This window comes from Anopheles gambiae, chromosome 2 (genome assembly GCF_943734735.2).
Source record: "Anopheles gambiae chromosome 2, idAnoGambNW_F1_1, whole genome shotgun sequence".
Taxonomy (NCBI): Eukaryota; Metazoa; Arthropoda; class Insecta; order Diptera; family Culicidae; genus Anopheles; species Anopheles gambiae.
The window spans coordinates 54,120,700-54,146,168 of NC_064601.1; the positions used below are offsets into that span (position 1 = coordinate 54,120,700).

Consider the following 25,469-nt stretch of genomic DNA (forward strand, 5'->3'; position numbering starts at 1 on the left):
GAAAAATGATATGGAAAATACATTCAGGATAATGCACATTGTTCCAATGACTTCCGCTGACTGGATAACGAATAGCATACATAGAACATAGCGCCCAGTGAATAATGACGTGCGTGTTCGAAAGTGACTTGGAAAACCATGTAAGAAAGACAAACCAACAGAAACCCGAGCAGAAGAGTTTGCAACGTAACAGAGGAAATAAATCGTTCAGCGAGTAATAACTAGCCTGCATAAGGGTTTCGTTTCCTAACAGTATTGACGATTTTCGCTCAATTTTGTAAACAAGTGTCCCAATAACAATCGATTGGGTGAAAATCAATTGGATAAAATTGCAGATTGCTCCTTCAGTCAAACATTGCAAGATACCGCCTTGAAAAGAAATCAATTCAACAGCGTTCACACATCACATATCAAGCTAGAGTTAGTGTGAAACATAAGTGAGAAAATATCTACTCCAAGCCACAAAACAAGAAAAAATATATGCCATTGTTTGTTTTTGCGTACGCAATTGAACTGCTTCGTTTATTTTTCTTTACTTCCTTCATTTTGCGGCTCTCAAATAATCTCGCAGCAACCGAAACCATCGTGTGAGAAGAAGTTTTCCAAAAAGGCCATTAACTTCAACCTAACTAAAGCGTATGTTAATGTACCAACAGAAAAAATAACCCCCCAACTTGGAGAATATGATTCCTTTAGTTCAAGTTGCTGTTCCTAAACAGAGACTGGGACAAAGAAATGGAAATTATAAAAAGTGAAACTATGTTCACACATTTCATTATCTCAATCGGTTTGGGCGGGTATTCGACCCGTGCTTCCAACCGTGCACAACATTCAATGTCTGTCCCGGGCTGAGCGAAGCCGCCATTTGCCGCCTCCTTTCTCTCATTATTTGCCCATATTCCTCCACTTCTTCAGTAGGCCGACGGAAAACCGCCAGAAACACTACCCACGTCGTGATCTACATTTTATCGTCATTTTTTCCGCAACATTTCCAACACTTCAATTAAAAGGCTCCCGCAGGTTTTTACTACCGTCTGGGACTAGCGTCTGTGTAAGCACAATAAGCGGCACTATCTGTTGGGGAGGTTGGTTTTCGCGCCAATTGATGCGAACTTGCAACATCTACACACAGCGATGGGATACTAGTGGTTGATGATTCGCACATTTCGCTCTTTTTGCATTTATGTGTTAGTCACTCGTTAAGTAGACCTACATATCAAAGATTTTTTTTAACGGCAACAAATTTTGACCTATTCAACCGTTTCCACATTTGTATTACATTTATTATGTAATGGATACGGAAAAAGCACTAATGCTCTTGATCACCATAGAAAATTATCATCAATACTTGCAAATGTTGTACTGCAATATATCTTATCTACCACCGCAGATCTCTGGTGGGTGAAACAGGAAAAACTTAGCACCATAATCAGTGATCGGAAGTACGTCTAATCGTAGTTCCGGTTCCATTTCAATATATACTACACTTCAATACTTCATTTTCGGAGTCATATGCCCACCCTGCGCAGTTTCCCTATTGGCACCAATCAAGTACTCTATGGCAACTGTGCCAGGAACGCCTGTAAGGAAATGAAAATGCACCCGTAGCTGCACGGAAAGAAAATCAAATTTCCTACCTAGCTTGCTAATTTATCGACTAAATACTGACACACTTTCCATTGATGGGCGCTTTTCCATCTTCTGTCGGCATCCTCTTTCCACCTGATAGGCTGGACGTTTGTACATTGTTAATCAAAATATTCAGCGGCCCGTCTGCTGGAGCCTAATTAAAGAGCGAAAGGATGAAAGTTTGTTTTACCCACAGTCGCGATTGAAGTGACTGGAGCTTACTTACTAAACAGATCTAATTGGATTAATTAGCATTCTAAGGTAAGCTGATACATTTGAAAGAGATAAATTTGGCAAACAGCAGGAATCACCAGTAACTTTTAATAATTAGTTCATAAGGGAAGTTTAAAATACGAACATTTAAACCCCATTCATTTTTGCACAATAAATTATAAAACACAATACTAGTCATGTTCCAACGGACTGTCACTTGATACAATGTGACGATAAAAAATGTAAATAAATCAAAGTAAATTAAATTTTCTATTTCTGTTTTTTATCTATTATTTATATAATTTTTTATTTGTTATTTATCTATTGTGTAATAAGTAATGGTAGATGTAATTTAATGCGAATCTATGGAAATGGTATTATCTGGGAAAACAATAATTAATTGCCACGATTGGTGATTTTCGTTTACACCATGTGTAACAGCAGATAAAATTATACAAAAAGCATCTTTTTTTTTGCTTCTGCCAAAAAACAAAACATGTTGTTTTTTTTTGTAAAAATTACCACCGGCAGAAAGTACCGTACATTTGAAGTAAACTTTGTCATTTGCTCGACCGATGTTTATCTTTAAATCTTCATCAAAATTACGCTTTTAAATTTATTTTTACCTATTTTCGGTGTGTTTACAGGATTTACAGGATTTAGAATCATTTAATGGAATAGCTCAATCACTTAAGGAAACATATTCCATTATAGGATTGACATATTCCACGCTATTCGGGCATTTATCAATAGGAATAATGCATCACATAAATAAAATAAATCACATCTTTGCAAATAAAATTGTTGAGTATCCGGAAGGGTTACGACCAGTAATATGTCCCACATAAGAACTGTATCAACCTTCTAGGAGGAACAAGACAAAAACAACTTCAACACATATAGGGCGAAATTGAGGTCAAGATTGGGTCCGTCAGCGCGTGTGGGCTTGCCTTCCGGACATACCGACCTATTCAGCTCCTTTAAAAAAAATGCGCAGACCCAATTCCGACCGCCAGACGTTGTTAGTTCGACCAACATATCACGAACCCCTCAGGAAAGGGACAATCCGCTAAAATGCTCACGTCCCGTTTCACCGTCTCTTTGGCACCAATCCTGGCAAATTCTACCCTTTTTCCTAAGGGCAGCTTGCTAATGAAACACAATACATTTTTGAATACTGATATGGGATTGACTTGTAAGCATCATGCCAAATCCGATAAAGACTTGCTGAAACGAGTGTGGCACTCAAATACTCTTTAAATATAAAATCATATAAGTTATGCGACATTCTACCACACTGTTTATTCTGTGTACGGTTATAATGTTGGTTATTTTTCAGTTGTCTCTCTTGGCAGTCTCCTTTGATACAAGGAGATCTGTTCTGAACTTTCTGTAGTCGGGCTTTCGCTTGTTTCGGCATTTTCGTTTTCCGCTTTTGCATTACAATTTGGCACAAAAGGAGAAGGAAGTTTATCTTGGTAAAAGGGCCCAATGGCTCCCTACTGAACATCATGGCATGTTTTTTATAAGCCACTGGCAACGATCCTAAAGGATTTTTGTGAAAATGCACTTCGGCAGAAAATGGAGTCATTCGTCTCTCTTTCCTTTGCTAACGTGCGGTCAAACATGGTAGTTCAACATACTGGCACGCAGTACACAAGCGAACGGCTCGAGACGTCGAAATCGTGAGCCAAGATTTACCTAATGACCATAATCACGATCCAAGTCACGCTTTTACTTTGATCCATTTTTGCCGTGGTTGATTTGAAGCATTTGATGCACCAATTCACTTTGCCGATGCAGCCGGTATTGATTGCACGAGTAGGAGTGTGATAGCGAACTTCGGGCTTGGTTCGAAAATCGAACTATATTGGCAGTATGCCACCCCCAGAGGCTCTGCCGCTTTAAATGCTTCCTACGTCTATTTTTTGTGTTTCTTCCTTAAATTCATATCAGATTTGCTAAGGTGAAAATTACGATCAATCGTTGCCAGCTATATCCCCGCGGACGGTCGGTGGTCTTCATGATCACGTTTGCCTTCTTTCTACAGTTTGACCCTTGGGCAGCGTGTTAGACCACTGTATAGTAATGCAATGCTTGCCAATCTGTTGCTTGTGAACAGCCGACCGAACGAAGGGATGATCGACCAATAACAACATATTCCTTTCAATGCAATCCCAATGTGCCCCACCCACTCAGTTTGCCCGACAGGCTAATGTGTTAATGGCTAACTGAGAAGGATACAGTTGTTTCGTTTGAAATCGATAATTTACGCCTTCAAAAGTGGTACAAAATCGACCTACGATCTTGATCAGTGATCTTGCTCTATACTTTCAACGGGTTGAATGCAATGACCGCAGGGGTCACACTAGGTGTCAATAAACGAACAGTTTTATACCCTACCCTATTCACAATATTTCTAGTTAAAATAAATAAAAAAAATTTGACATATGTAGTACTCACAATTGGAATGCCTTGAACTCTTGAGTTTAAGTTGTGAAAGTAGAAAAAACGCCATCATGTTTTAAATCCTTACCTGAAAGTAGAAAAGAATGATAATGATATTATTACTAACTAAATTTCATGGTTAATTGTTCATGTCATATAGATCGTTCATGTCATATAGATTATTCGTCAATGAATCGTTACCTTCACTAAGCTTCGATTATAAGCGCAAAATGGTTCATTCTAAAGCAAAAAATCGACATTTTTGTAATTTTAAACTCAACCAAATTACCAACACGGAAAAACCACAAAATACGCAAATGGTTTTAAAATTCGCAGCTCGATCAGGTTGGTTCATGCAATCATTGTTCTATCTTCTGCGCAATATTGCCGTCACTAACACAGCCGTTAAATGTCAGCATTATTATTATTATTTTTTTTTTTTTGAAATTTCAAAATGAAAATTTACCTACTGGCCTACATATGAATAGCTATTGAAAAGTAAATCAATAACTAAATGTTTGATGTTCCTAAAGACTCTACCCAAAATCTATACGTTGACTCACTGGAGTGACTATTGTGAGCGGCACTGTGTATATGTTAATCAACCAGCAGCAAACGTAATGTACAAGCAGCAAATGCAATGAAAACCTACACATGCGGCATAAACGTTTGGCATCAAACATTTTTCAATTTGTACCGGTTATGTTGATGTGTTTGTGCGAAAGATAAAATAAATGAAACGTAGAATGAGTACCATACAGAACACTTTCATCCGACTGCGGGTGAGTTAAAACATGCCTGCTGCTTCGTTCTCAAATATCGCCAATGGTAGAAATGTAAATGAATTCGTAGAATGAAACACACGTCCCAAGTTATTGTATTTTAATTTAAATGCAACTAAACCAGGTCAAACACAGCCACCATTTTAGCGTAGTAATGAAACGTAGTACGAGAATAGGTCATACGCAAATGAAAGCAACGCAAAATGATACTGGTAATAGAAGGAAAGTATTGCTTTTCATTTTAAATTGTGCTACTAAAACCAACTACGATGAAAATAAAGTACAAATACCATAGAACTTTTCTTTTAGCAGCTCATTATACTAACAGTGTGCTTAACTACGTGACCTAAAAAACCACAGCAGGGTGTGTCTAATTATACAACAAGATGAACATCCAAAGACATTTAAATTGATGACGAAATGCTATAAAAAAGCAATACTCGTGTACGCAAAATCCCCCCTGTTGCGAGCACACACAAGACTCAGGGTGTATGGTTTTCATACACAGTTACAACAAAACTCAGCAGAATATCATAAAGGCCACATCACTTTTTCTCATCTCTCAACAACCATAAAGCGGCACTGCAGATGTAGATCACGACCTGGAAGGGATACACACCATGAGCTTTTATTACACGTGCAACCAGGTGGCTAATTGGCAATCTTGCGCGGGAATTTATTGACAGATTGACACCGAAAATGATCCGTCTATCTTCGGACAGGAAACAATACTGACCGAATTTTGAAAAAACACCTTCGAACATTTATGACATGCTGATCGAATTTGGCACAGTGTAATATAAAATCGTGTTTTAATATGAGCCATTCTTGCCATTCTACAAAGAACGATTCTGCTATTTCTGGATTTGTACAAAATATAGCAATAAATCAAACACTAAGGAAATACAGAGCTCTGTATAATTTCCCTACGAAATAAAATTTCAATGATTGTCCTATCTGTTATAGCTATAATACCCCCAACCCCCCTTCCTTGCTTCTCCCATCGCCCTTCAAAAATAAGCTCTTAACAGTAGACAAGGAAACACGAAATAAAATTAATGAATCTTTTTAAACTTAATGTGCGTAATGTGCCTAATACTTCTTTTACACTCCATCCCACAATTGTACAAGCGCTCTAATAACCGGTTCGAGTTTACTTTCGCTGATCGACACCAACCGATGTGTGGGTTTGTCGATGGAAGCCTGCACCAAATCCTTCCGCCAAATGTCAAGCGATGAAACGCGAAAGCCGTAAGCCGTTTTCGTTGCTGCTGGGCTTCTCGGACGCAAGTGTCAAGTCACGCGCACTGCAGCCCACGAAAGTGAAAGTAGCAACAGCTACATCACGAACAAGGATCCAGCAGAAAAAGAAACGAAAATACTGTTTAGCTTTACCAGCGGCAACCCTCCAGGGAGGCTGATCGGTGATGCTTGAAAGTGCTCAGTTCAATGGCCGTTAATGCCTGCTCGTGACTATCGTAGTCCCCGAATGCTATGGCTTTGGTGATCCTATGATAGGAATTAACGCACATCCACGCTGCACATCTAGGAAGTGCAGTCAATGCTATAAACGGAACACTTTCGCTTTTCATTACAAAAATGGATATACTGTTACAGTCACCGAACCTAACGCAGTTAGTATGAATGCATCCTTTCGTGAACATCTTGAATCTGACTAGAGCGCTCTACACTAACAATACGCTTAGTGACTTCACAGACAACATCGAGCAAGTTTTTCCACTTCTTTGGTCGTTGTACCTCTTGCCATAACGGGTACCTCTTGCAGATCATTGAAGTTCAGGTCCCATGCACCAAACAATTCTGAATCACCAGCTACTATGAAAGATTGCATAAATTGTCAACATTCAGTGGGATGACTAACAATCAACAAGGCTGGTTTAAATTATTAAACGGCGTGCATTGTACTACTATATACTTCAACACCATTACACCAAAAATGTTTACACAGATGGTCGTTGAAAACAATCACAAAACAAAATGAATTAGTCTATCTGTGAGCAGAAACAAAAGAAATATGGTGTAATAATATAAACCGAGCTCGTATATTTTACATCTTTTACAGAGCCAAAAAGATGAATTTGAAGTCTAACGAATTTATTGCAAAATTAGGCTATTTTGTAGTTGACAAAATGGCCTGCATAAAACTATACAATACGGGTACATACACATGAAATGTATGTTTCTTTAAAAGACAGGTAATATTTAAGCTATTATTGAATAACATAGCATTTTAGCAATTTTAAAGAATAGGAATTATGAAAATCCACCAATTATACCTCCACTGGATAGCTCAACGCTCGGAAAGCTCCCAAGATGTGTAATTATCGCGTGTGTTTACACAATTTATTGTACTTCCTCCTGACCCAATCTTACCCAAAAGCGTTTCGGGAGGAAAGTGAAGACGATTTCCAAGCTATTTGGCCATTGACGAAGCCAATCCCACTGATGGTGAGTTTGCTTAAGGTAATTTTTAAAACACTCTCAAGCCCTTGCCCTTGTTACTCTGTCGAGCGATTGCACACGAGACGAGCATAGGGTGATCGCATTACGCTCCGTGAACACCACAATGTCCCCTCTCCCCGCTACCGATCAGACTACGTCTTAAGGGAAAATACGGAAGTTATGTTCCGGTTACCTGATGGCCATGAACAAAAAAAGTAAAGCAGAAGAGGTGTCTAGAGCCATCCTAACCATGCTAAAACATTACACTACTGCACAAAGCTACAATAAGGGAGACGAACCTACTTTGCACCACGGGTATCCCCCTTGTTTCATTCCGAGTTTCCATCCTCTCCCTTCCACTAACTGTCTGTTATTCCGCTCTTTCTATGTCACTTTCTTCTTTCTCTCGCTCGAGCACGTTGTAGACCATAAACGGACTTTACGGAGGCTCACCACCCTACCCAAACCCCTCCCGCCCCGTTTCCCTTCTCACTCTAGGGCACTGCAAATAAATATCGCACCATCATCCAGCCACAGTCGCTGCTTTCTTCTCCCTTTTTATACAACTGACATTGATGTCTGTTGCTCAGAGCAAACACAGCACTTCCGTGTGGCTTCAAGAATCAATCCGGAAGTATTCAATTTCATCTGCTGCATACTGAATTGAGGATAAAAGGAAAATAACGACGTAACTTGCAAACACAACGGATCTGGCAAGTGAAAATAGAAACTGGAATAGAAAATAATGAGTGTCCTCGAGACAAGAGTTAACCCCGAAAGCAACCGAGAAAACAATTTAAGCCATTAAACCCTTTTGCTTTTTGAGTTTTAAATGATAGGGGAAAATGCACTTTTGTGGAAATCGCATAATCCTTCACTAATTGAGAATGTTTTTTTTTCTTCTTTGCAGCACAGAGCAAGACTCTTTTGTTTGCTTTTCGATTTTTAAAGCCGAATGGACGAATGGCGCGAAAAATGGAATCGTTGCCAACAAAAAATTTCACCATCACACATACGATAATCGGTCAGAAACCGGTCTCCGGAGGGCCAACGTGCGAGGAAACTGGAAATCAATTAGCAAATAATTGTTTCCTTTTCACTCGAAGCGCCTGTGCTTAATCATCTTTTACTGAAAAGTGAACGATAACTATTTTCCCATCCATTTGCAGCCATCGTTCCCGTTGTCATTCATTGCTCACATACGCGGTACTCTGTGTACTTCACATAAAAAAACTTTACAAAAATACAAAACAAGCTAAGCATGTGCAATTTACCCCAAAAAGCCAAAATGAGATAAATTTCGAATGATTTTCTCCCTTTAACTGTATTTTAAAATCAAATATTTCGTGTTAGAATTAAATTTTAGCCAGGACTTTAAGCTCTAAGAACAAGAATGAAAACCACAACTCATAAAATACACATTAACCTTCATTGTACTACTGCTCATTAAGAAATATTTGAGCTATGTTCTCATCTTCTTATAATTTCTATATAACTAAAATAGCACCAAAGTTTGATCTCACATTCTAGGATCAAATTCACACACGTCACACATTTCCTTGCGGCAATCATCGTGTTACGGGGTGAACGTGTTGATGAACCCAGTTCCCACCGTGGCATTCACTGCTGTAACAGTAACACAGCTTAACTTTCATGCGCGTAGTGCAATCTTGCCCTTAAATGTCACCCAAACCGTGTGACGAGCGTTGATGATCATGACACCACAGCCAGCTAGGGCGTGCTGCTGCTGTAGTTGTTTAACGATTTTCGACCCCAACCATAGACTATCGCCGAATTATACGGCGTGTTTATGGCATTTACCCCCTAAAACCGCCCAACAGGAAAATCAGTCCCACTGTTCCACATCTCACGATATCTGCATCCGCATGTCTGGCACAAAGAACAGCTAAGGTGAGGAGAACTCTACTGTATTTATTGGCTAATCAAACAGCATTTATTCGCAAGTGGGACGGGATGTTACTTTGGATCGGGAAATGGTTCAGTGCCTCACTTTCCTAAGGTCAGCCACAAGAAGCGGTTGTTAGCTAAAATACATTTTCGAGTGAGGTCGTTAAAATAAAAATCAATCTGTGACTGATCCGATCGTTACCCCGGTATCGCATGGTGCTTTCTTTTTCTAAGAATAAAGGCAAAAGTAATTTGTCGGTGCCTACCGAATCTACGTAAAAGCAAAGAGTCGGAACGATCATTTTCGAGCAATACCATTACGAATAGCACAATAAAAGGGTATTCCCAAATACAATTCAATGTTTTAGAAAGAGCTGCTTTCACAATACATTAAGATAGAAAAGGATTTACAGATTTAACATCTCTCTTTTTTCCCTAATTTTCTATGTTTATTTTTTTATTGACTTTCGTATTTTAGGTTTAGAATAGTCAGCTGGGTCCTTACAAGTTTTGACTTCAAAAGCATTTTATTAAGTCACTCATGGAAATCATTGGCTGGTATTATTGAATCCGTTCGTAGCGGCGGCGTACGTCCCGACACTCATTTTCCTAACGTACTAGATGGTTGCTACAGTTATTCACCGCGGCGTTGTAGGACAGGGCTCAAGAAATGTGTTGCCATCTCTAGAATTTCATGTGAGCGCCGTACGTTCCCGCGACGAACAGATTCTATAATACCAGCCATTATCAGAATGGAAATATTCCTGACCGAAATCTCTTAAAAAGACGAACGCGGCTATGTTCCGCGTTTAATTCTGGATGATGGATTGGCAAAGAGACCGTGAGCGGTTTCCTCTTCACTCTTGCCGCAGGCCCAATCGAAGCAGATTTTTTTTGCTTAATGTTGTGCTTTTTAAATGAAATTTATTGAACTGTAATCACCACAAACAGACATCAATGTCATTGATGTTTTCGAAAGACTTCAAAGCAATTGCTTAGCTGATCTATACCACAAGTAATGCCCCAATTAGGCAGTCCTTGAACGAAACATAATCACCGTTTCAGAAACAGAAGATAGAAAAACGACACCAAGCAGTACACTACAATTGATCGGTTGCATGAAGCAACAGAACAAAACAAATTGCAACCGAAGTAATGTGATCGCCGCCGGTGAAGCTTGTACATTCAGTTCTCCATTCAGTTTTTGCATCATTTCAAATCGTGAGACATGCTGCAAGAATAAAAAGGCCTTTCAATTTCCTAACCTTGCTCTGATTTTCTTTTCTTCGCTTTCAAAATACTACGAAATATGCTATGAAAAATCGAAACGTGTACCAAAAAGTATGCAAAAGATGGAGCAACGCTTCGAGCAAAAAAAAAGGAAACATCAGTTCCGGAATCCATATTGTACCCCTCTTGAGTAAATTGCTCTACTTTACCAAAATTGATTTTTTGTTTAAATTTTCATTTCATCCTCCCACTAGACGGAACGTTCACCTTAGGATGGAAAACCACCACATTCGAAACCCCAAGCTCTAGGAGAAGAAAGTCTATGTTCATTCGAAATGGAAAGCGCACGAAGAAAGACCTTCCTAGTTGCATGCAAAACCAATTCCAATAGATCGGCTTTCCTCTTGTCGATCCCGAGTGTTTACCATCGATCCAAGATGATTAGCAGAAGGCGAGGAAGATGGGGAAATGATTGGGAATTAAATCAAAACGCGCCGCAGTTATCAACGCAAAAGGTAATTACAATTTCTAGCGCGTCTGCAATGAACAATTCGTTCGAAAATTAGGAAAGCAAAAGTATACACATTTCGAAAGCTGTATCGAAATAAAAAATCACATCATTCCATTTCTCTCGCTTCGTTTCTCACTCTCTCACTCCCCCTCTTTCTCCTTTTAGTGAGTTACGAACTTGCGAGGATGCGAAAAACGCACCCATTTCTCCATGCAAACAGGGGTATAGCGAACACGATCGTCGGATTTCGATGAAATTGTCCATAAATAACGTAAATCCTCAGGGCCGTTCAAGCGTCGGTATCGAGTGCGCGAAAGGTAGGAGAAATCATTGAAAGTGAAACTAGCACCAAAGGAAGGTGATGTAGTAGTCGCGAACACCGATTTGACCCACCCCCGAGCAACAGCGACCGGATGTATAAAACCCGGACTTGCTCTCGCCAATGAACGGGGAGAGGCGACAGGCAGAAGAAAGTGTCGCGATGTACCAGACGCGACTAGAGAGCTGATGACGACTGCACACACTATATACGGCACGTAGAGAGGAACGAGAAACAACTCTCCGGTGGAAGTTTCCGGGCCGAAAAGTGAAAGCAGTTAGACCACAGGCGGTATAGTAGTAGTGGGGTTTCGGAAACATACGACCGGATCGTTAGGCCCTTTTTGCTGCCTTTTGAGTTTTGTTTTTCTCCGAGCTCCATGCGGTCTCAGGTAAATGCTCCCAAATGCAGCAGGCAAGCTTGTCCTGCACACTAAAAGGTCATTAAACTTTGATAGAAAAAAGTACATTCAAGCATTTGTGAAGGATTCTCTGTATATTTCTATCACCAATGAACGAACTTAACCCGGGATTATTGTAATACGTTTCTGTACCTCCAATGAATCGCCGCAAACCGACCCACATTCCACTAAAATACATTCAAATAACAACCAGCCACGAATCACTCACGAGATACCCCCGTTTGACAAACATTTCGATTGCCTATAATACACAATGCTCAATAGCAACAAAAAAACTAAACTTTAGCCAGAACAAATTTTATTTTGTCCACATCTCTGTACAACACATTCTATATGAGTACCTAGGAGAATTGTTTAGTTCTATTGTCGATTGTTTACTTCTAAACCAACTAATGGTTTTCACCATCACGATTAAGACCATCACGATCAAGATCATCAGTAGACATGTTGGTACCCGGTCCATTCAATTTTGTGTTAACATGTACTAGCCTTACTCAATGCTAACTCGTTGAAGCTTCATTTCATGCCCGTACGTGAAGTAGGATTTTTTCCCAGCCGGTTGCGAACGAACCGTGATTTGTGACGTGCAAGCAGCACACCATAGACTCCAGTACACCCATGGCGTTATTACATTCACCTAATGTTTATTTCATGAAATTCTCTTCATGCAAACCGATACTGACGCAGTTTATTGACAGCCATAAAAAGGTCATATTATCATTACATAGAATTATTAACAACAAATCTTTCTATGATGTAAATAAATTGGAATTTTTTAAAGTCAAAATAAATATTATTTTATAGCATTTGTTTAATAATATGTATGCAATGGTAGACAATACATGAAACTATATCAGATCGGATAGAAAAACGCTCGCTTCTACTTGTTGAATAAGACATACGTTTTGTTACAACGATTGTGTCAAACGCAACAAAAAAGATGAAACGAATATTCTAAAACCAATATGTATAAAACCAACAGAATACAAAAGCCTTGCACAACTGCAGTATCTCTTGTATAACGACAAAACAACGAACAAGTTCATAAACGAATGTGATAAAATTAGAGTCCATCAACATTACTGTCACATGTAACATTTTTCTAGTTTTAAGCTTTATTTCTACTCCAACCCATACGCAAATCATAATCGTCGGAGCAGTATTACAGCGCTACTCTAAGTAGGTCCTACAAGTAGGTGCCTTTAACAGATACCTTCACTGAAACAACATTTTAACTGAAGACCATTCTTCATCCTCCGTATGGTTCAAACGTCAAATATTTCCTTCAAGAAAAAAGCATATAACATCGTATAAAGTACTGACGAAATAACATCACGTAGCACCACCATGCTGAAGTTGGAAATTATCTTTCCATCCCCCATCCACCGTGTTTCGATGGGAAAACTAAAACTTCATTCTGTTCTCGAGTGTTAGTAGTCATCGCTGTAGTCATCAAATTTGCGTTACAGGGCGCTACCTACCATCATTTTATGTTTTCTCTAAAACCACACATGCAATGGCTTTCTCAAGAGTACCATCCGGTGCTAGCAAGTGCACAGGGGTCATGTGATTTATGATCGACCGTAGAAAAACGGTAAAATCCTCGACAATCATATGTTTGAGGCTTCCTTTTACACTTTGTTTGAATATATTTTGATGAAATATACAAAACAAAAACACCAATGGAAAAGAAAACACTACTGAGTTTTTTATCAGCGCTCGAAAGAAACATGTCTACCACATGGCGAGTAAAAACAAAGTACTCCCACTTAGAAATGCTGTAAAACGAGATAAATGAAACTATAAAACGTCAAATAAAACACTGCAAAAGCAAAAACAAAACTTCCTATCTTTTCGCATTTCCGCCTTTCACCATCCATCTACAACAACAACAAAAAGAAACTACACACTGAACAACAGGTGTCAGGAAAAAAAACAACAAATCAACAATTAACAACAACCGACAATGCTCGGGACTGATAGTAAATGGAAATATGCAAAAAGACACCTACGAGACAGCTAATTACAACGTTCCTTCTTTGTGTAGGGTTGTTCGTGAATGTCATTGTCAAATTATGCCGCAGCACGACCGCACAGCAGGCTGCTAGTCACGTTCCGTGAAAGAAAGAACTGTTAAAAATAAGACAGCTGCATAGAGCAACCACCAATTACCAAACTTTCACTTAACCTTCAAAAATAAAACCCCTGGGCAATAGGGTGAAAAGAAAAGAAAAAAAACAGCACTTGATTTATTTAAATGCATCAAGTTCATCAACAAAGCCACGGGAGATAGGTTCACCGTTGTGCGTGAACTGTGGAAATTGAGCTGTCAAGAGGGTAATGGGAAAATTTTGACATATGCTCCTATTTCAACTTGCTTATTGAAAATGAAACTTTTCTAAGCATGATAGCTAGGATTTGGTATCTCTTGTTTACCGTCAGCTAGCCGCATTTATTAAACCACCCAATACTTTCTTAACAAATGTACTACCGCATCTAGGGAGCTTACGCTGGGATTCATTATGAGATTAAATTCATTGCATTAGCATTGAATCGAAATTGTTAGGTTTAAAACTCTGTCTCGGAAGTATACCATGCACCGTCGTACAGATTTCTTGTTCAAACTCACATCAAACGGTACGAGGCGGTGTGTGGTTGATGGCGTGAAAACCCTTTCCCTATTATCATTTACACTTTTTATCTGTTTTCTACCGATCTACCCTGTCTTACGGCTAGGTTGTAAGTGAATACGCTTTGCGAAACCCGAGAAGAAGCCACTCGTATTGATACCACGTGCAAAACAAGGTGCACGTATACGAACAAGAAAATTGAAAAAGAAAGCCACCTCAACCATCATCATGCTACGATTTTCTGCTTATCTTTGTCCATTGCCACATGGTGCCACGCCATCCGTCGAGAAATGCGTGAAAGTTGAAAAAATAAAAAGCTAGATAGGTCCCAGACTGCTGGAAAAAAAACTGCTAACGAGCTAGTTTGTGAACGCATCGCACGCTCTTATTTTCACTTTCTGTTTGTTAAAAAGGAAAGAACGAGAGCGGAAACTGGCAAACAACTAACAAAAAAGAAATGAGTAAGATAGAAGCAATACGAGTTGGAGAAATGCCTTGCCAAAAAAAAATTCACACCGATCATCTCCAACCCAGCCTTCAACGTGCCGAACAGCCTCCAGTACTGTTCCGTACATTCAATCCCACGACGTTACTCAACAATCCTGAATATCAAAATGTAAAGTGACCGTGCCTTCCCAGTACCAAAACCATGTGGCTTCAAACCACACTCGGATCGCATGTTTTGAAAGAGAAAGTCACTTACGTTGTAATCTGAGATATTGATAAAGGCCGGAATTGATTACTCAGTATCTGATTTCGATTCACCTTTCGATTCTGGTTTAGGTTTCTTTCTATTACTGGCGTAGAAGTCTTTCCATTTGGATTAAACCTTTCTCACTTCTCGCTTCATTCCTTTAACGAATCAATTCTAAATGGAAATGTGGAATCTGTATTCTATTCTACACCATAAAACTAATCAATATGAAACATGAATCGATGATTTCATCCACTGACGAGCAATTCCCTCCATCGCTCCAACTAAATAAATGACTTTCCAATGGAAAACAACGATACTGAAAAATTCCTTCCAACCGGTTGCGTTTACGACCATTTCTGGAGACCTTGAACCTAGTAGCGATCGGCAAGATGATATTTATTGCTATTTTGGAACTCATAACATAATGCTGATGTCTTATGGAAAGCGAACGTTGAATAATCACAACCAAACACGTCATTCCATGCATAAATTAGCCGGTTCAAATTCATATGCAGATCCTTTGAGGTTTGCAGACTAGAGTAAACAACTCAAAGTATATTTTAACGAAGAAAGCTATATTTCGCCGCCGGTTGTGATTTAATATAAAATATATAATACTTAATAGTAAATTCTCAATTCTCACGAACAAACAAACCATCTCTTTCCATGTGTTAATCTTAACATGTTTCTTTCAAGTAAGTACAATAATTTTTATTTTTGTATACATTATATTATTACAAAATTTCGGTTTATTTCAGAATATTACCATTTTTCGTTTTCATTTGCGTATCATTCTTGCGTTTGTTAAAACCTATCTATAATTATCTGCTCCGTATCTATTTCTATGCGCATAAAACTTGTTATGCCAACCCGAAACAAGTTATAAAATACAGCGATTCTGATACACTATGCATCGTTGCAGAGCATAGTAAATGTGTAATACTTAGAAAAAGAAGCAGGATACAAGGACCAACAGAAACACTGTTATGTCCACACGCTCAATAGGAATTAAAATAACACAGCAAAGCAGTTTACAATACCATAAAATACATCTGCCACGCAATTCACTCTCCGTTCATAATTAATTTGTTGTATTTAAAACAATACTTTTTAAAAGTAATAGATTTTTTCTCAGCTCATTCGCAGTTCTTGCTTGTTTTTCTCTCGGTACAGTCATACGTTAGTACACAATTGTAATCTATTTTGCTTCTGTATCTGTATAATTGGCCGTTATAATATTAACTGCATACAAATGTATTAATGCGTTTTACGGTAATTTCTTAAATATAATTTTCGCAATAAACGTTTCACAATCATCGTTATCAGTAACATTAGCGCAGATATGATGCAAATAGATTGTATGATATGTTTTGACCCATTACTAAGTCCTACTTCTCGCATAAATGGCTACCTCGTACCTCGTCCTACGGGCAGATTGATTCAGTCACTGACATCTTTCATAGAAACAAAACCAACAAAACAAAAGCAACTTTAGTTGGACGGGACACAATATAAATAATCAATTATGTAATTGTTCTTTAACTATAACTTTCTCCAGCAGTTTGGTTCACCACGTTGATCGAGCGTAGGCGCACCTACACGTTTATGAGTGGATCGGTTGCGGAACGCCGCTCTGTTTTAAATGAATGCGGAAGATCAGATAATATAACATACATAACAACATAGTGCTAGAGAACTGATACCTTTTTTTATTGAGCTGTAGGCAATTATGGAAATTTTGAAACTGTAGGGGCGATTGAATTAGACCAACTTGCATGAGCTTCAAAAGATGCGGCCGAAAACGGGAATCTAAGGGAAACGAGTGTAATGGTGCACTCGCTTGCTTTTCTCGCTTCTGCTTTCTATCCTAAAGGCCGATTATGATCGATCAGTCCAACAGCTTCATGGGGATAACATCGAATATAAAAAAGCAACATTTAACGAACCTTAACCTATAATACCACTAATTAATCCTACCCGTACTCGCTACGTTCATTTCCACGCGTCACCACAAATTCCACCATCACCTGCTGCGGCGGGGGAAATGAAGAAAAAAGGGAGCAAATGATTCGGCGCAAATGGAAACACATGGTGAAGCAACAACACGCTGGCCCTGACGGGAATGGTAGATCGTTTTCCTGCTCATGTCTAAGATGTATTTTGATATTGTATAATGTTCCCCTTGGGAACTACCCTTACGTCGACTTCTCCATCTCGTCCATCCAAGATAGTATACCCTCTTTATCCATGTCGGTAGACAAACATCAGCAACCCGTACACCAAATCTAACTGAAGCATAAGCGCCCTGCTATAAGCCCTTGTTTCGAAGAAATAATGCATCTACAAATGCTTTTGAATGATCAACGCCCTCGTAAGAAAGTGGCACACGATCGATGGAACAGATGATTCGGCTACGTCTCGGATATCGGAGCTTAAAGTAGATATATCTTTTCATACGTAACTAGGTAAAATCTTACGGTGTATTTGCTAAATTTAAGCAACGCAAAACCTCAAACAAGTGTTCTATTTTGAAGCATTTTTATGAAATGATGTTACAAACGGTGATGATTGAAAATCTCGGAGCAGTTATTCTCTTTGCATCCAATGTACTTCTAAACATATAAAAGTTTGTGTGAACTGAGTGTTCACACATTCGAAATAGAAATAAAAACGCATCTCTTGTTTTAATAATAACTGAGTTCGTACGCTGATATATTTTATTTCTTAACACTTTACTGAATAAATATTAAGTTTTCTTGTGCAAAACGGTCATAATATACCGTTTGTTCCAATATTGTACACCATCATTTATACGTACAGCAATTTCTATTTTTGTGTTTCAACTAGCAGGGAAAGCGACATATATACCTAATGTTATATAATGTAAAATAAAGCGACGTGACAAAACAAATCAAAAATAACAAAAACAAAAGATCCATCTTACTTCCATGAAATGCCCGAAAATTCCATTGAGGCCTACTAAAAAACCTTCTGTGCTAGATTCCAAATTGAGACCATCGATGGTCAGTAATGACTGGTCACCAACCGTTAGGCCTTCTAACATGCAAATGTTGCGAGAGTGTGTGCCAACCGGTGAGTTCTCGTTTAGGTTACCCGGTTATATAATCTAACAGTACACCAAAGATGGTCGATTTCACACGTCAGCTTAAAACCCGTAGGACCTATACCGTACCTGAATTATGAAAAAGATCGTACTACTGAACACCATTAAAATGTACGCAAAGCAATTCGATTAGCTAGCAGCGCATCTAATTTCCCTTAAAAAACACCCTTCTTCCAATACCTCTCCTCCATCGTCACTCAAGACTCGAGAGTTTAGACAAAACGGACGTAAGAGTTTCAACATCGCATTGGTGGAACAAAAAAAAACATAATTCCCTACCAACTCTTTGAATGTTGTTCGTGACTCACAGACTAACCCGCAACAGAAAGGAAAATAAGTAAGAGTGAATGATCATTCCAATAAGGAAAACAACGTTGAGCGTGAAGCTTGTTTTGAGTGCCAAACAGAATAATATGCTTTCATCAGTTACAGCCCTCCAGTTTTCGGAACATAGAATAGCTCAAGATACTGCGTTCTTTGCTTAAACTGGCGAACAATTGATGCAACTTTTCGCAGCGGCAATGGCTATGGATGTTGCATCGCTTAGGCCATCAACCCTTGCACAGACATAAATCGCCCAGAGTGTGCCAACGCTTTAAAGCATAAATAAATACAATTACCGCTAATCAGCCAAACATTAATTGAATTATGAAAACGAAACGAAACGAAACAAAGCGGGCAGCACAGAAAACAGCACGAACGATAGTGGTACCACGATCGTATCGTAGGGTAGATTGGGACTGAGGACCGTGTCATGGGTAGCCTACACCCCCATGTTGCAACCACAACTGGCGGCACATTATATTAAATGTTTTACAACAGCAGCATTGCCGACACTGTCGGCGAAGTACCGTCTGCCAGTAGTAACGAGTCAACTTCGTCCATTCCGTAGCATCATCATCGTAGCAGCAGCTCTTAACAACGTACAGCAACAGTCATGCAAATAAATGCATAATAATTTGCCACTTGCTGGCCTTTGCGAAGCCCTCCCGTCGAGTCGGAATGTGTATACCCTTATTGGAGTGAATCGAATCCAATACTTGGCCGTACGGCAACACTCTGCATGGCGCGCAGAAGTGTAAATGTGCAATAAACTGTGGCAATAAACAGTCGCATAGCAAAGCATCTCTTAGCTTTGGCCGCGCTAGTTGCAGAAACTAACCAACTACTGTGACTCTAGCCACCGGAGCTAAACATCATATTTTATCTCTTATGATCGTTAACTCCTCCCCACCCCGTGTGTTGATGGAAATAGTGCCTATCGCCGCTGCCGCAGCCAAGGGCGACTGCATTTGCAGATAGCGCGACAAAGCACATGTCTAAGACCACCGATTTACCACAAATACTTTTCATTTCTTTCATCGTTCCATCGAGCGATTGAGATAAAATGTCCTCCAATCGTAAACCGTCTGGTACACATTTTCTTTCAGCGAGCGACCCGGCAATGTCCATGAAACCCACAGCAATCAAATAACAAGTTGCTTAATGCAGCATTGCACCTAGCAACCGCAAAACGGCTGTGACAATCGGTTTACTCAGACCCTGTACCATTCACACGATTCGATGCGATAGAAAACGGATTCTGAGGGTTCGTAGCCAACGGGTTTCTCTGACCCCATGGGTTTCTCTGGCACGCATTACAACAACAACAAAAAAAACCCTCCACTTCCAAACGAACTATATTTACACACGCTTTCGCATGTAATTTGCCGCCATAATGCAAAGGGGAGTCCATCGTGTGTCGCCGACTGAACATTGTTTCGCCTTTTACATAACATGCTTCGCATACTCTTTCATTCTCCTTCGTTCTTCTAACTAACCTCGCTGATAAATTCGCTTTTTGGGTCTGCTTCTCGTGTGCCTCGCGAAGCGCTGCCCACTCGTGCCCACTGCACTGTGTACTCAGCACACGCAAAGAACGTTCATAAATTAATGCCCTCGAGGCATTATGTACAGAATCGCTGATCATTAAAAGGCAATTTTGCCACGCAACCACCAAAATGCTACCCTTAGTTCGTTCGTTCGATTTGCTCTATGACCTACCCCCAGTTAGAAGAGTGCGTCGTTTTTTTTTACATTATCTATTTCTTACCCTTAACGAAAAAAAAGCCATAAGACTTCAACGTGAATGTAAGCGACAAACCTCAACACGGTACAAACTTTAGCCAAAAGAACCAGGAAAAACTACTAGCTATCGATTTATCCAGCTGCCAGGTGTGTGTACAACGAACCATGAGATCTAAAATGTTGATCGCTTTCGATGTACATTCACTAGTGCACAAAAAACATGGTACGTTTTTATTTTAATTCTTTCAAAACATACACACTTCTACGGAAATGATACAAGTTACATCAACAGAGGCATTCTTACAACCGCTTTAGGGTGAACAAACATTTAAACATCACTCCACCTTCCCCAGAGAGACTACTCTCCAAGCCACTGTAGGATCTATTGAAGCTTCTATTACTTCGCTGCTAGTGCTTTGATTGATGGTCATGGTGATCGTGATACGCTATACAAAAAAACTACGATCGAGGAGAAAAAAATATCTTCCCAACTAGCCTATTTCTCCGATTTCCCTTTCTCTATCATTTTCAGTTATCCATTCGTGTCTATTTTTCTTCTTCCTCTGTATCGTTTTTTAGGTTTTCAACAATTCTACTTCCATGAAGACTTTCGATTTTACCGAAAATCTTTCCTATCATCCTCCCGGTTCGGCTCGACGTTAGGCAATTAAATGCGTCATTCTTATTATTCCACTACCTGCCAAGTATAGTCCCATCCGTAAGTCTAAGCCATTCAGCGACGCACGGCTAGCTTTGTGTTGACTCATGAAATAGTCCCCACGGAGAAGTACACCGGGCACGCTTGCACGGAGGTGATAATTTTGATTGATAAGTGTTATTACGCGCCATTACCGCGCTTTTTACGGTGAAGCTGTACGTCTTGGCCATCGGAGCCCGGATGGACCAAGCCCAAAGCCGGCGAGTGAAACAGGGGATTAATTTCTTAAGTGCTGTTCAAACGCTGAGAGCGGAATGCTACGCGCGGTTCCTCAATTCTAAAGCAGTTGAGGGGAGTGGCGTTTATTTTGTTTTACATGCCTTCGATGAGTTCACATCTTCCTACACGACACTGCCACCAAACACTGCTGGTGTGTATCAACGTAACTCCGGAACAATTTGGCTTAGAGTGCTTGTTTATCACTATGTACGAGAATGTTTATTCTGCTGATTAAAGCCAATAGAGCAACTGTTCGTCCAGTACACACTAACAACCTTGCGAAAACAACAAGATGCGAATACGAACGCACACATGTTTGCAGAAAAATATCATGTATGCACAAGTCGTGTTTTAATCAGTATCAGCCATTTTTTTAAAGAATCACGCAGTCTATGTTTGTTTCTGCAACAGTAAACTATATGAACATAGGATGCGTGATTTTTTTTTCTGTTATCCTGCAGACTGCCAAAGTACTTGATGTCCTTCGGCTCCGAGTGAGCCATCTACTGCTATAGGCTAAAGGTAAATGTCTTAAGCAAGTTATTAAAACAGCGCTCATCAAAATGCCAAAATGCTAAATTCTCTAGAAACCTTCATATTCCCACAGAGAGTCCTGCTGCTGGTGATCGTGCTCGTCCGCTACTGCCTCAGGGAAATCACAGAACGGGCTTTTCGAGTGAACAGACAAAACGATCAACTTTGCAGGTGCCGTATTTCAAGAGGCGCCCCCAAAACCAGTATCGATGAGCAGCAGCAAGTGCTTTGGTTCAGCTCAAGGCTAGCCACTAAATTCACAGACGAGGGACTACTACGAGTCCACACTCTTACAGCATACAAAGCACGCCTGTCGTTTTGGCCGGTTTTGCGACAAACAAGCCGGCTGAAACGATTCGCTACAAGGACAGACAGAGCTTTCGTAGCAGATGATAGACACAGGGTGGAGGAAAATGACATCGGCCACACGAGAGCATAGGGAAGTTTATGGATCCATCAGTATTAGCATAAAAAATCCATTTTTCACCCTTAATCGCAATATGTGTTGAACTCATAGATACCACGCAATGTATTAATACTGAAAATGCTGCAGAGTCCGACAACTGTTTTAAACTTTAGTAAAGTCGGCAATAGAAATGAACTAACTATTTTTGTTTTTTCATAATTAGGGTATTGCACAAAAAATCGTCAAACATATATTTTCGGAATACAAGCTATGGTTATCATTAATTTGCTTTAGTGTATCAACCATATTATTAGCGCAAAGACAGTAAAAGACAATCAAACGCATCTCTCCTGAAAAGATTAAAAAAATGTCTCTTAAATGTGTATGCTTGAAATCGTCATTCAAGAGCAATTCACAAATTAAACGCAATTAATGAAATGTTCACTACAATCATGCATTGCATCCAGGACGAGATACTGTTTATGGATTGGAACGAATTGCATTAAGTCTTTTTTTTGTACAACATATGAACATCAAGACAAACCACTTGTTAATTGTTGATTCCAATTCACCTGTAATGAAAATCGTATTCCTCTCAAGACCAACATTCGCCATCACTACCACACACCACGATTGAGCACCAATCACATCAGAGAAACACATCATTATTGCGTTTCCCCATTTCTTATACACGCATTTAAATCTTCCAAATTGAATGCATTCGTATGCAGCAGTGCAACACACGGTGTATCGTTTTTGTGAGGCAAATTGCTTTTTATCAAACACCTCTTATGCTCCTTCACACGATAAGTGTTCCTCGTATCGAAATTGAAATACCGACCAGAAAGCATCCAAATTGCATTTAGTCCAGCATTATCGGAAAGCGAAATTGCTGCATCAGTAACATCATCTACCATACAATTATCATGCGCCAGCAATAGTGGCCCTTGGTTTGGTCGTTTTGCCGTTGTGTATTTTGAAGTTTTTTTTTATACTTGTTCACTCTGCTTCAGCCCATTCTTGTCTTTTTACACTAAAAAACATATAAAGTTTAGCCCCAGGAGAAAATGTGTACCATGCGAGAGAGCTGCGTTTTGCGGTATCGTTACATTAACGCAGTCAATTGTAAGAATGGCAATTGCTAACGCAATGCAAAATTAAATGTTCAGCCTCTGTACCCTCAGGAGGAAAGTTAAACAGCATCAACATGAGGATACAACGAGGATACTTTTCCGAGGATACGGGGGTTTGATGATATTCTTTCCCTCCATGTGTATTTGGAACGAAAAGAAAGAGGGCGATAATTTCTTTTCGCTGTCTCCGACAAAAAAAATCCAACAAAGTTAAAGGTAGTTAGTTGATGGATCATTTAAACTAATGTACGAAATAACGGGGCACGTGGAACAGCACAGCAAAACATCGAGAGTTGCATTCCACCAACCGCAAGACGAATGGCTACAAAAAATCACACAAGTACGCCAAAGCAATAAATTTCCAATCGAGATGTTTTCGCTAAATTACACCAAAAACAGTGCATTTTTTTGGCCCGTCGCACCAGGGTAATACGGTATTACAGAAAATGCAGTAAGACAATTTGCTCGTCAGACCCTTTTTCCAAAACGAAAAACTGGTATTCCTCTGATACAAGAATGCACTCGAAGGAAGAAACCATGTACATGGCTCAAAAAGGTATCAAGGGTCAGGATATTTTATTTTTTCCTTTTTACAAAAACGTCCCGGGGATACGAAAACAGGTTTCAGGAGCCTGCGAAACTATTCCAAGAGCAGTAGAGGCCAATCAAATGACAGTGTTATTGTTATACAACGCTTTTTGGTCAGCTTTCAACAAGTCAAACTATACATCGAACTAGAACTATCGCTACATCATTTATCTGTCAATCGACATTTTTTTATTATTTCTACAAAAAAAAAACTGATCATAGCCTAAACAAACTGGATGTATCGAAAAGTAACAGCAATAAGTTTCAATATTGTTGAACTAAGATGTTATTACATTTGTTATAATTTCAGATGGAATTATTCGTAGTATTCGGAACTATTTCATGTAATTCGAGCACATCCACAACAACAGAGTTCCATAGAAAAGGCGAAAAAGCAATGAATTTAAAAAAAGTCTAGTACAACACACCTATATCTCATTGCTCACCAAACCCAATTGCTTGAGCTGCTTTTTCCACAACTTTCACTCGTCAGCACATTCGTCAACAGCACACATTCGCCTTTTACAATATTGGAAGCTGTACATTTCTCTCCTTGTCTCTCACTCCCAGTCACTCCGTCTTCAATTAAATGAAGCAGTAAAACCACTTTTTCTTCTCTTCCACACACACACAGACGTTAAGTGCGAACAGAGAATTGCTCCGATGGAGTACCAGCAGAATGAAGTATAAAAAAACAACAACTCAAATATTCCAAGACGTATCGAAGCCTAGCGATCTTTGCGCCGACTGCTTTTCTCCGCCGACACATTTAGTAATTGGAGAGCGAAAACGCATCATCCGATTCGAACACGATTGCAGCTTTTAGCTCACCTTGACACTGCGTAGCGCATTCAGGGGATGGGCGGCGGTGTACCAACCGCTGCACTCCATATGCCCCATCAAGCGACAACAACACGGCAACACCTGCGCCTGCGGTCGGTGTCCCGGCGGCAAGCATCAACAGCTTTCTGGGGCAGCGAATGACAATTAAACGTCATTACATACAGCCTGGTGGTGCGCGAAAGTCGCTACACGTGCTCAATAATTTGCCCTTATAACTTCTTCACATTACACCAGTACGCTGAAGCTGCCACATTCACCGCAAGGCAGAATTCAACCGATCAGAATGTATAGGATAGGTGCAGTTCTTCGGGAACGTTTCTGGAAACCTACTGACACACATGATACGTACGTACTAAATCAATTGCCTCCTACTTCAGCATTGGCGTCCTTTGCTACGAAAGGGTCAGTTTATTAGTAAAACATCAAATCATTGTATTGTATGCTCCCAATTCATGGAATCACAAATCAGTGTCTTTACAAAACCCTGTAACCTTCAAAAATAGAGGAAATCTTGAAAATACATCTAAATCTCGGGCAAATCGGTGCGGAAATGTATATCACACACCGCTAACAGGGTACTGAATCA

General features: G+C 39.6%; 1 protein-coding gene and 1 long non-coding RNA gene across 9 annotated transcripts in view; one reads left to right on the forward strand and one right to left on the reverse strand.

Moving 5' to 3' along the window:
- The window catches only part of LOC1274550 (CCR4-NOT transcription complex subunit 6-like), a 91,299-nt gene that overhangs the window by 46,787 nt on the left and 19,043 nt on the right, over positions 1-25,469 (reverse strand). The window lies entirely within an intron of this gene.
- LOC133391540 (uncharacterized) lies at positions 8,853-12,157 on the forward strand. Its single transcript, XR_009765030.1, has 3 exons — positions 8,853-9,446; positions 10,928-11,188; positions 11,350-12,157. It is a non-coding gene; the product is annotated as an uncharacterized LOC133391540 (long non-coding RNA).